Source organism: Salmo trutta, chromosome 10 (genome assembly GCF_901001165.1).
Source record: "Salmo trutta chromosome 10, fSalTru1.1, whole genome shotgun sequence".
NCBI classification, from domain to species: Eukaryota; Metazoa; Chordata; class Actinopteri; order Salmoniformes; family Salmonidae; genus Salmo; species Salmo trutta.
This window is the reverse complement of record NC_042966.1, coordinates 18,079,976-18,089,884: the sequence shown is the minus strand read 5'-3', so window position 1 is coordinate 18,089,884 and position 9,909 is coordinate 18,079,976.

The following is a 9,909-nucleotide window of genomic DNA, read 5'->3' as shown; positions in this document are numbered from 1 at the left end:
ACCAAAACCATAAAATCAGCTAAAATTATGCACTAACCTTTTACAATCTCCATCAGATGACACTCCTAGGACATTATGTTAGACAATGCATGCATTTTTAGTTCTATCAAGTTCATATTTATATCTAAAAACAGCGTTTTACTATGGCGTTGATGTTCAGGAAATCGTTTCCCTCCAATACCGGCAGTCAAGTCATGACAACAAAATAATTAATTAATATTAGAAAACATTGGTAAAATATTATATTGTCATTCAAAGAATTATAGATTTACATCTCTTGAACGCAATGGACTTGCCAGATTTAAAATTAACCTTACTGGGAAATCACACTTTGCAATAATCTGAGCACTGCGCCAGAAAAATACGCTTTGCGATACAGACTAACCGCCATGTTGGAGAGATCTAAAATCGAAAATACTATGTAAATAATCCATTACCTTTGATTCTCTTCATCAGATGTCACTTCCAAAGAGTCCCAGGTCCATAACGAATGTAGTTTTGTTCAAAAAAAGCTCATCATTTATGTCCAAAAACCTCCGTGTTGTAGCACATGATCTAAGCCAGCCGGACTTCACTTCACTTCAATAAATTTCCGTTCGTTCAAACATGTCAAACGTTGTATCGCATAAATCATTAGGGCCTTTTTTAACCAGAACATGAATAAAATTCAAGGCGGACCATTGGGTTCTCTTTTAAAACGTTTCGGAATGAGAGTACCCACCATCAACTCGCGCGCCAGGTGAGTAATGGGCCATCACGTTCCATGACTCTTATTTGGTCAGATCTCAGAGTAGAATACTCAAAACACTTTGTAAAGGCTGGGGACATCTTGTGGAAGCAATAGGAAGTGCCAGAATATTCCTAACCCCCTTTGTTTTTCAATGGCATAGGCTCAAAGTCAATTCAACACATCAGGTATCCACTTCCTGTCAGAATCTGTCTCAGGGTTTTGCCTGCCAAATGAGTTCTGTTATACTCACAGACACCATTCAAACAGTTTTTGAAACTTTAGGGTGTTTTCTATCCAAACCTGAACAATAATATGCATATTCTAGCTTCTGAGTTGGTGTAATAGGCAGTTAAAAATGGGCACATATTTTTTCAAAAATTCTCAATACTGCCCCCTATACCCTAACAGGTTAATGCAGCTGGTGGACACACTTGATACTGACTGTTACTTTTGATTTTGACTCCCCCTTTGTTCAGGGACACTTTATTCCATTTCTATTAGTCACATATCTGTGGAACTTATTCAGTTTATGTATGAGTTGTTGGATCTTGTTATGTTCATACAAATATTTACACATGTTAAGTTTGCTGAAAATAAATGCAGTTGACAGTTAGAGGATGTTTATTTTTTTGCTGAGTTTATATGACATAATACTCATGTTCCATATCAAAAATGTATCATTTATTTTTATATTATATTTATTGTTTAAAGTTAGTAAGGGGCTTTTTATTTGCTTAGTAGTACAAAATCAGGTAGGAGGGTTAAGTTTTTCTAAATGTTTGTTTCTTTATTAATTTAGTCTGTAAGCTGTGATTGACTACACACTCCAGTACAGTTGGTGGTGACATGCAGTGATTTATTTGAACCAGATCCTGCCCAAACGGGATCTGGCACCACTTAGTTTCAAACTGTTTCGTTCCGGAACCTATTTGTCAGGATCCGGTACCTCTCCTGGTATGAAAAATAATTGTAACTGTTTGCAATGTAAACAATCTAATAATAGCAATTCCAGTTGACTCCTCTGTAATGCTCCTGCCCCCTAAAAAATCGTAATGTGAAAACGTGCATGATATTCTTAGGATTGATTCATGCTGGGCCAGCCCGGGTTTATGGTTTCCGCAACATTGCAGCATGTATAGACCAACGCATAGCCATTGCCAAGTTATAGAATTACTTCTGTCTGTTCGGAAATAAATAAAATACTTCAGAATACTACACCAGGAATAAGTCTATAAGTTAGCTACAGAGGATCAATAGCTTTTTAAAAATGTTTTAAAGCCTATCTGGGGATTGTGTGTAGCCCAATCACAAGGTATGCCTACTGTCGGAACGGGGCAAATCTGTCAATGAACAGCATGCAGCCAAAACAGGCCTTTCACAATAGTTAAAATACAATCGCGGGAAAACACAGTTTGGAAAGCAAATGGATCCTGCTGAAAAGAGAAGACTAAGCTGTCTGTAGTATACCAAGTTATCAACTTCCAAATAGGTCTATTGGGCGAACAGCATTGTATTACAAAGTAAAAGAAGAGAGAGAGAAGCTTTTGGCACAAGCGTGAGCTGCGCATCATTGGATGAGTCAGTGAAACTGGAAAGCTTTTTTAGGAATATAATTTCCTCCTGATATTGTACAATATGTATGTCTCCACACACCTAAGCCTAGGCTTTTGATGGATTCAAGACATTGTTGTTTTTATTGATCTCAGATTCTCCATTTGTCAGTGTCAAAGTAAACAGTCATTTCGATCATTTGTGAGGTATTGAAATGCGTTTATACAAGGCCACATTTTTCCCAGACCCTAGGCTACAAAAATGTTTCCCCATGTGTGCAACTTCTGCAAGCACTTCTACTCTACTGCTCTATGCCATTACGCAAAAGTGATGATAATGCATGCAATGCTTTATTATAAAGCAGATTTTTTTTCATGCACTCCGGTACCTCAGAACCCCCCAGGTCACCCCCCTCTCGGGCTCACTTTTTGGTCCTTCACTGCCCAATTTACAAATTAAGCACTGGCGGCATACACTTATAACGTTTGTTTGTGGACCGCCATAATACCATAGAAGAAGAAAAAGACCTAGTTTGACACCTGACACAGCAGGAACAAAGAATTTCCCTCTTCAATCAACGATGGTTAAGAGGTACGTTTTTAAGATATTCATGTCGAAATAGCTATCTAATTACCATTACAATGTGCACTTTATAAGGCAACTTACATAAAAGAAAAGATGTGACTGAAAGAGGAAAATAGTGTAGCGACAAACAATGGATTTGCACACTAAAATCTGTTGAATTGCCAGTGACTGACCAATCTCTTAACATACATATTTCTCTCTACAAAGACAACAACGACAGCACTGAAGGACATGATATTATACACATAATATTCAAACAAATGAATGTGCATGAACATAAACCCATATACCGTTTCAATGTCTGGTATTTTATTTCATGTCAGGTAGAATATAAGGCACGGACTGACACCAGCTCCATGACAGGGACCATCACGTGACGTCCTGACGACTGGTAAAACAAATGTCTTGAGAACATTTTACAAACGTCCTAACATGGTCCTTAATGACGTTCTTGGGATGTTGTGTCATGGTCCCATGGAGGTTTTTGTCTAGCTCAAATGTTGTCACGTGTAGTTTCATTGTATCAGGTATCACATGTTGACATTTTGCATCCCCATGTTGTCAAATTTCTTTCACGAGATCGTGTTTTCAAATGTCTGCTCAAATGTTGTTGCCTGATCACATGTGAAATGAATCTCAACATCAACTGTTTGGAGGAGACTGTGTGAATCAGGCCTTCATGGTCGAATTGCTGCAAAGAAACCACTACTAAAGGATACCAATAAGAAGAGACTTGCTTGGGCCAAGAAACACACGCAATGGACATTAGACTGGTGGAAATCTCTCCTTTTTGTCTGATGAGTCCAAATTTGAGATTTTTGCTTCCAACCGCCGTGACTTTGTGAGATGCGGAGTAGGTGAACGGATGATCTCTGGTGGTTCCCACCGTGAAGCATGGAGGAGGTGTGATGGTGTGGGGGTGCTTTGCTGGTGACACATTGTCTGTGATTTATTTAGAATTCAAGGCACACTTAACCAGCATGTCTACCACAGCATTCTGCAGCGATACGCCATTCCATCTGGTTTGCGCTTAGTGGGACTATCATTTGTTATCAACAGGACAAATGACCCAAAACACACCTCCAGGCTGTGTAAACAAGAAGGAGAGTGATGGAGTGCTGGCCTCCACAATCACCCAATTGAGATGGTTTGGGATGAGTTGGACCGCAGAGGAAGAGCAGCAAACAAGTGCTCAGCATATGTGGGAACTCCTTTAAGATTGTTGGAAAAGCATTCCATGTAAAGCTGGATGGGAGAATGCCAAAAGTGTGCAAAGCTGTCATCAAGGTAAAGGGTGGCTACTTTGAAGAATCTCAAATATAAAATATATTTTGATTTGTTTAACACTTTTCTGGTTACTACATGATTCCATATGTGTTATTTCATAGTTTTGATGTTTTCACTATTATTGTACAATGTAGAAAATAGTAAAATAAATAAAAACCCTTGAATGAGTAGGTGTGTCCAAACTTTTGACTGGTTCTGTATCTGGTCCGCTTTCTGTGTATCCCAGCAGTTATTGTTATTTAAAGGTGATGGAAACTTTTACAATATGAATACAATGCAGGTATTTATTGACTTTAGTTTGGAGGACAGTGCATCAATTATCCCCTTGTAAAAGATAGATCACAGAACTGTGAAGGACATATCAGACAGCTGTGAAACGATATAAAGCACAGACAGTACCTCTGTAATTGTCATGGAATTTCTCGTCTGAGCTTCCAAAGAAGTGTTGGTTTGGAGGTGATTAGCTGCGTCTCAAATGATACCCTATTCACAAGGCTTTGGCCGGAAGTAGAATACTATCTGGGGAAAAGGGTGTCGTCAGAGATTTTCATGGTGGTCACATTGATGGAAATCTGAACCAGACTGGGCTGGAATAACATTATAATCGATTATCAGGAGCACTGATTTTGAAAACTGTGACTTGTTATAACACAGATGCTCTTGGAGAGCTGCTGTGTGTGCAGTCCTTTTAACAGTAACACATCTGATTCTAATATTCAGCTGATCATGGTCTTAAAGTTAGATCACAATTATTGGAAACAGGTGTGTTAGTGTTGGGCTCTGGAAGTTGGCCGTCCAGAGTTGGCCACCCCAGTTGGCCTACGATAGATCAGTCACCACAGCTTGTCACACAGGCTGTCACCTCAGGAGACATTGGGTACGTCCGGTCTGTCTGGGTTAGGACCGGTTATATTAAAACCAGAATTTAGAAGAAGTTTGCAGGCAAAACCATTTTTCTCCTCTATCTCAGAGTGAAACTTCAGTAGCAATCAGAGAGAAAGTCAATTAGCGTTAAAGATGTTTTCTGATTTAATAAATAAAACCTGGAAACCTCCTTATGATATCATAGATACCAGAATCCTGGGGACTAAATACTCTGAGATGAGAGGGGTGCACCAGCGACCTTGGCATGGCAGTGCAGTGTGTGTGTGTGCATATGTGTGTGTGACTTCACAGGCACAGCGAGTAGCAGAGTAATGAGTCAAAACTAAGAAAACATCTGCTGTGACACAGACGTGCAACCTCTCTGCAATAGATCTGTGAAGAGAGAGTGGAGAGGGAACGAGGAGAGGGGACTAGGAGTGGGCTTGAGAGGTGAGTTCAAAAGAGGGTGAGAGAAAGAGAGGGCCAACAGGGAAGAGAGAGAGAGAAGAAACCCTTAGCCACACTCTGCCTCAGGAAACCAGCTACATTCACTCATTTACAGTGCCTTGCAAAAGTATTTATCCCCCTTGGTGTTTTTCCTATTTTGTATCATTACAACCTGTAATTTAAATAGATTTTTATTTGGATTTCATGTAATGGACATACACAAAATAGTCCAAATTGGTGAAGTGAAATAAAAAAAATGACTTGCTTCAGAAGTCACATAATTAGTTAGATTGCAGACAGGTGGACTTTGTTTAGGTGTCACATGATCTCAGTATATATACACATGTTCTGAAAGGCCCTAGAGTCAACACCACTAAGGAAGGGGCACCACCAAGCAAGCGGCACTATGAAGACCAAGGAGCTTTCCAAACAGGTCAGGGAGAAAGTTGTGGAGAAGTACAGATCAGGGTTGGGTTATAAAAAAAATCTGAAACTTTGAACATCCCATTGGAGCACCATTAAATCCATTATTAAAATAAGGAAAGAATATGGCACCACAACAAACCTGCCAAGAGAGGGCCGCTCAACAAAACTCATGGACCAGGCAAGGAGGGCATTAACCAGAGGGTCAGTCTGTTATATTTGGAGTATTTCTCCTGTCTTATCCGATGTCCTGTGTGAATTTAAGTATGCTCTCTCTAATTCTCTCTTTCTCTCTTTCTCTCTCTCGGAGGACCTGAGCCCTAGGACCACGCCTCAGGACTACCTGGCATGATGACTCCTTGTTGTCCACAGTCCACCTGGCCGTGCTGCTGCTCCAGTTTCAACTGTTCTGCCTGCGGCTATGGAACCCTGACCTGTTCACTGTGATTACTATTATTTGACCATGCTGGTCATTTATGAACATTTGAACATCTTGGCCATGTTCTGTTATAATCTCCAGGACTGGCCACCCCTCATAGCCTGGTTCCTCTCTAGGTTTCTTCCTAGGTTTTGGCCTTTCTAGGGAGTTCTTCCTAGCCACCGTGCTTCTACACCTGCATTGCTTGCTGTTTAGGGTTTTAGGCTGGGTTTCTGTACAGCACTTTGATATATCAGCTGATGTAAGAAGGGCTATATAAAAACATTTGATTTGATTTGAAGAAGGTACTCTGGTCAGATGAGACTAAAATTGAGCATTTTTGGCCATCAAGGAAAACGCTATGTCTGGAGCGAACACAACAACTCTCATCACCCAGAGAACACCATCCCCACAGTGAAGCAGGGTGGTGGCAGCAGCAGCATCATGCTGTGAGGATGTGTTCATCGGCAGGGACTGGGAAACTGGTCAGAATTGAAGGAATGATGGATGGCGCTAAATACAGGGAAATTTTTGAGGGAAACCTGTTTCAGTCTTCCAGAGATTTGAGACTGGGACGGAAGTTCACCTTCCAGCAGGACAATGACCCTAAGCATACTGCTAAAGCAACACTCGATTGGTTAAAGGGGAAACATTTAAATGTCTTGGAAATGGCTTAGTCAAAGCCCAGACCTCAATCCAATTGAGAATCTGTGGTATGACATAAAGATTGCTGTACACCAGCGGAAACCCTTCCAACATGAAGTTGGAGCAGTTTTGCCTTGAAGAATGGGCAAAAATCCCAGTGGCTAGACGTACCAATCTTATAGAGACATACCACAAGAGACTTGCAGCTGTAATTGCTGCAAAAGGTGGCTCTACAAAGTATTGACTTTGGGGAGGTGAATAGTTACAGTGAGGGAAAAAAGTATTTGATCCCCTGCAGATTTTGTACGTTTGCCCACTGACAAAGAAACAATCAGTCTATAATTTTAATGGTAGGTTTATTTGAACAGTGAGAGACAGAATAGCAACAACAAAAATCCAGAACAACGCATGTCAAGAATATTATATATTGATTTGCATTTTAATGAGGGAAATAAGTATTTGACCCCCTCTCAATCAGAAAGATTTGTAGCTCCCAGGTGTCTTTTATACAGGTAACGAGCTGAGATTAGGAGCACACTCTTAAAGGGAGTGCTCCTAATCTCAGTTTGTTACCTGTATAAAAGACAGCTGTCCACAAAAGCAATCAATCAGATTCCAAACTCTCCCCCATGGCCAAGACCAAAGAGCTCTCCAAGGATGTCAGGGACAAGATTGTAGACCTACACAAGGCTGGAATGGGCTACAAGACCATCACCAAGCAGCTTGGTGAGAAAGTGACAGCAGTTGGTGCGATTATTCGCAAATGGAAGAAACACAAAAGAACTGTCAATCTCCCTCGGCCTGGGGCTCCATGCAAGATCTCACCTCGTGGAGTTGTAGTGATCATGAGAACGGTGAGGAATTAGCCCAGAACTACAAGGGAGGATCTTGTCAATGATCTCAAGGCAGCTGGGACCATAGTCACCAAGAAAACAATTGGTAACACACTACGCCGTGAAGGACTGAAATCCTGCAGCGCCCGCAAGGTCCCCCTGCTTAAGAAAGCACATATACATGCCCATCTGAAGTTTGCCAATGAACATCTGAATGACTCAGAGGACAACTGGGTGAAAATGTTGTGGTCAGATGAGACCAAAAGTGAGCACTTTGGCATCAACTCAACTTGCCGTGTTTGGAGGAGGAGGAATGCTGCCTATTACCCCAAGAACAACATCCCCACCGTCAAACATAGAGGTGGAAACATTATGCTTTGGGGGTGTTTTTCTGCTAATGGGACAGGACAACTTCACCGCATCAAAGGGACGATGGACGGGGCCATGTACCATCAAATCTTGGGTGAGAACCTCCTTCCCCCAGCCAGGGCATTGAAAATGGGTCGTGGATGGGTATTCCAGCATGACAATGACCCAAAACACACGGCCAAGGCAACAAAGGAGTGGCTCAAGAAGAAGGACATTAAGGTCCTGGAGTGGCCTAGCCAGTCTCCAGACCTTAATCCCATAGAAAATCTGTGGAGGGAGCTGAAGGTTCGAGTTGCCAAACGTCAGGCTCCAAACCTTAATGACTTGGAGAAGATCTGCAAAGAGGAGTGGGACAAAATCCCTCCTGAGATGTGTGCAAACCTGGTGGCCAACTACAAGAAACGTCTGACCTCTGTGATTGCCAACAAAGTACTAAGTCATGTTTTGCAGATGGGTCAAATACTTATTTCCCTCATTAAAATGCTAATCAATTTATAACATTTTTGACATGCGTTTTTTTTCTGGATTTTTTTGTTGTTATTCTGTCTCTCACTGTTCAAATAAACCTACCATTAAAATTATAGACTGATCATTTCTTTGTCAGTTGGCAAACGTATAAAATCAGCAGGGGATCAAATACTTTTTTCCCTCACTGTATGCACGCTCAAGTTTTCTGTTTCTTTGTATTATTTCTTGTTTGTTTCACAAGAAAAAATATTTTGCATCTTCAAAGGTGGTAGGCATGTTGTGTAAATCATATTATACAACCCCCCCCCAAAATCTATTGTAATTCCAGGTTGTAAGGGAGCAAAATAGGAAAAACGCCAAAGGGGGTGAATACTTTCGCAAGCCACTGTATAAGTATGTTCACGAGGGTTATCAAGAGTAGCGCTGTTTATTCCCATTGACATTCATGAAAGACAAGTACTCCCTTAGGAGGCTGCAGACGTGTCAGGGGAGGCAGTCATTAGTCCTTTACTGGAAAAGTCTGTTGAAACAACAGTAAAAACGTAAATATTGATACTTGTTAGAGAGCTAAACAAGCCTTCGTATTTTTGTATTTTGTTTAACCTTTTCAATCTGTGGATCAGAGAATTGGCATTCACTAATCCCCGAGGGATGGAAATTAAGAAAGGGCTCCACAGAGGGACAGAGACTGTGTTATTAGAGAATCTAGTCTGATGTGGTCTTTCTTTCTCTTTTTACCCTACAAAAGTAATTATGGCATTCCTTCCGAAAGATTGGTAGTTAGCCACTGGCTCACCAAGCACTGTACGTTCCCAATAAATGGCAGACTCATTTGGGTGTATGCGTGTGCAGACCGACTGTGTGTTTGCTCTAGATGCTGTCTTTCTGCACTGGAAGCCACTGGCAACCTTGCTTCATTCACTCCACCAGTTGAGCTGGTGTGTGTGTGTGTGTGTGTGTGTGTGTGTGTGTGTGTGTGTGTGTGTGTGTGTGTGTGTGTGTGTGTGTGTGTGTGTGTGTGTGTGTGTGTGTGTGTGTGTGTGTGTGGAGGAAACACTGGCAGACTAGCCCCTATCCCTGATTAGCGAAGGCCTGCCTGTCGGGCTTGGAGGCTTGGCGTTTGTCCACCCTCTCCGTGGCCAGGTGGATGGATAGCTAAAACAACACTGGTCAAACCCAAACCTTTATTCATCCCTGCATGCATCCTAACTAATGCCTAACACAGTCTTATTTTGTCATAACTCTACTGCAACGGTTTCCATTACTGTTTAACGTGGTCTAACATTTAT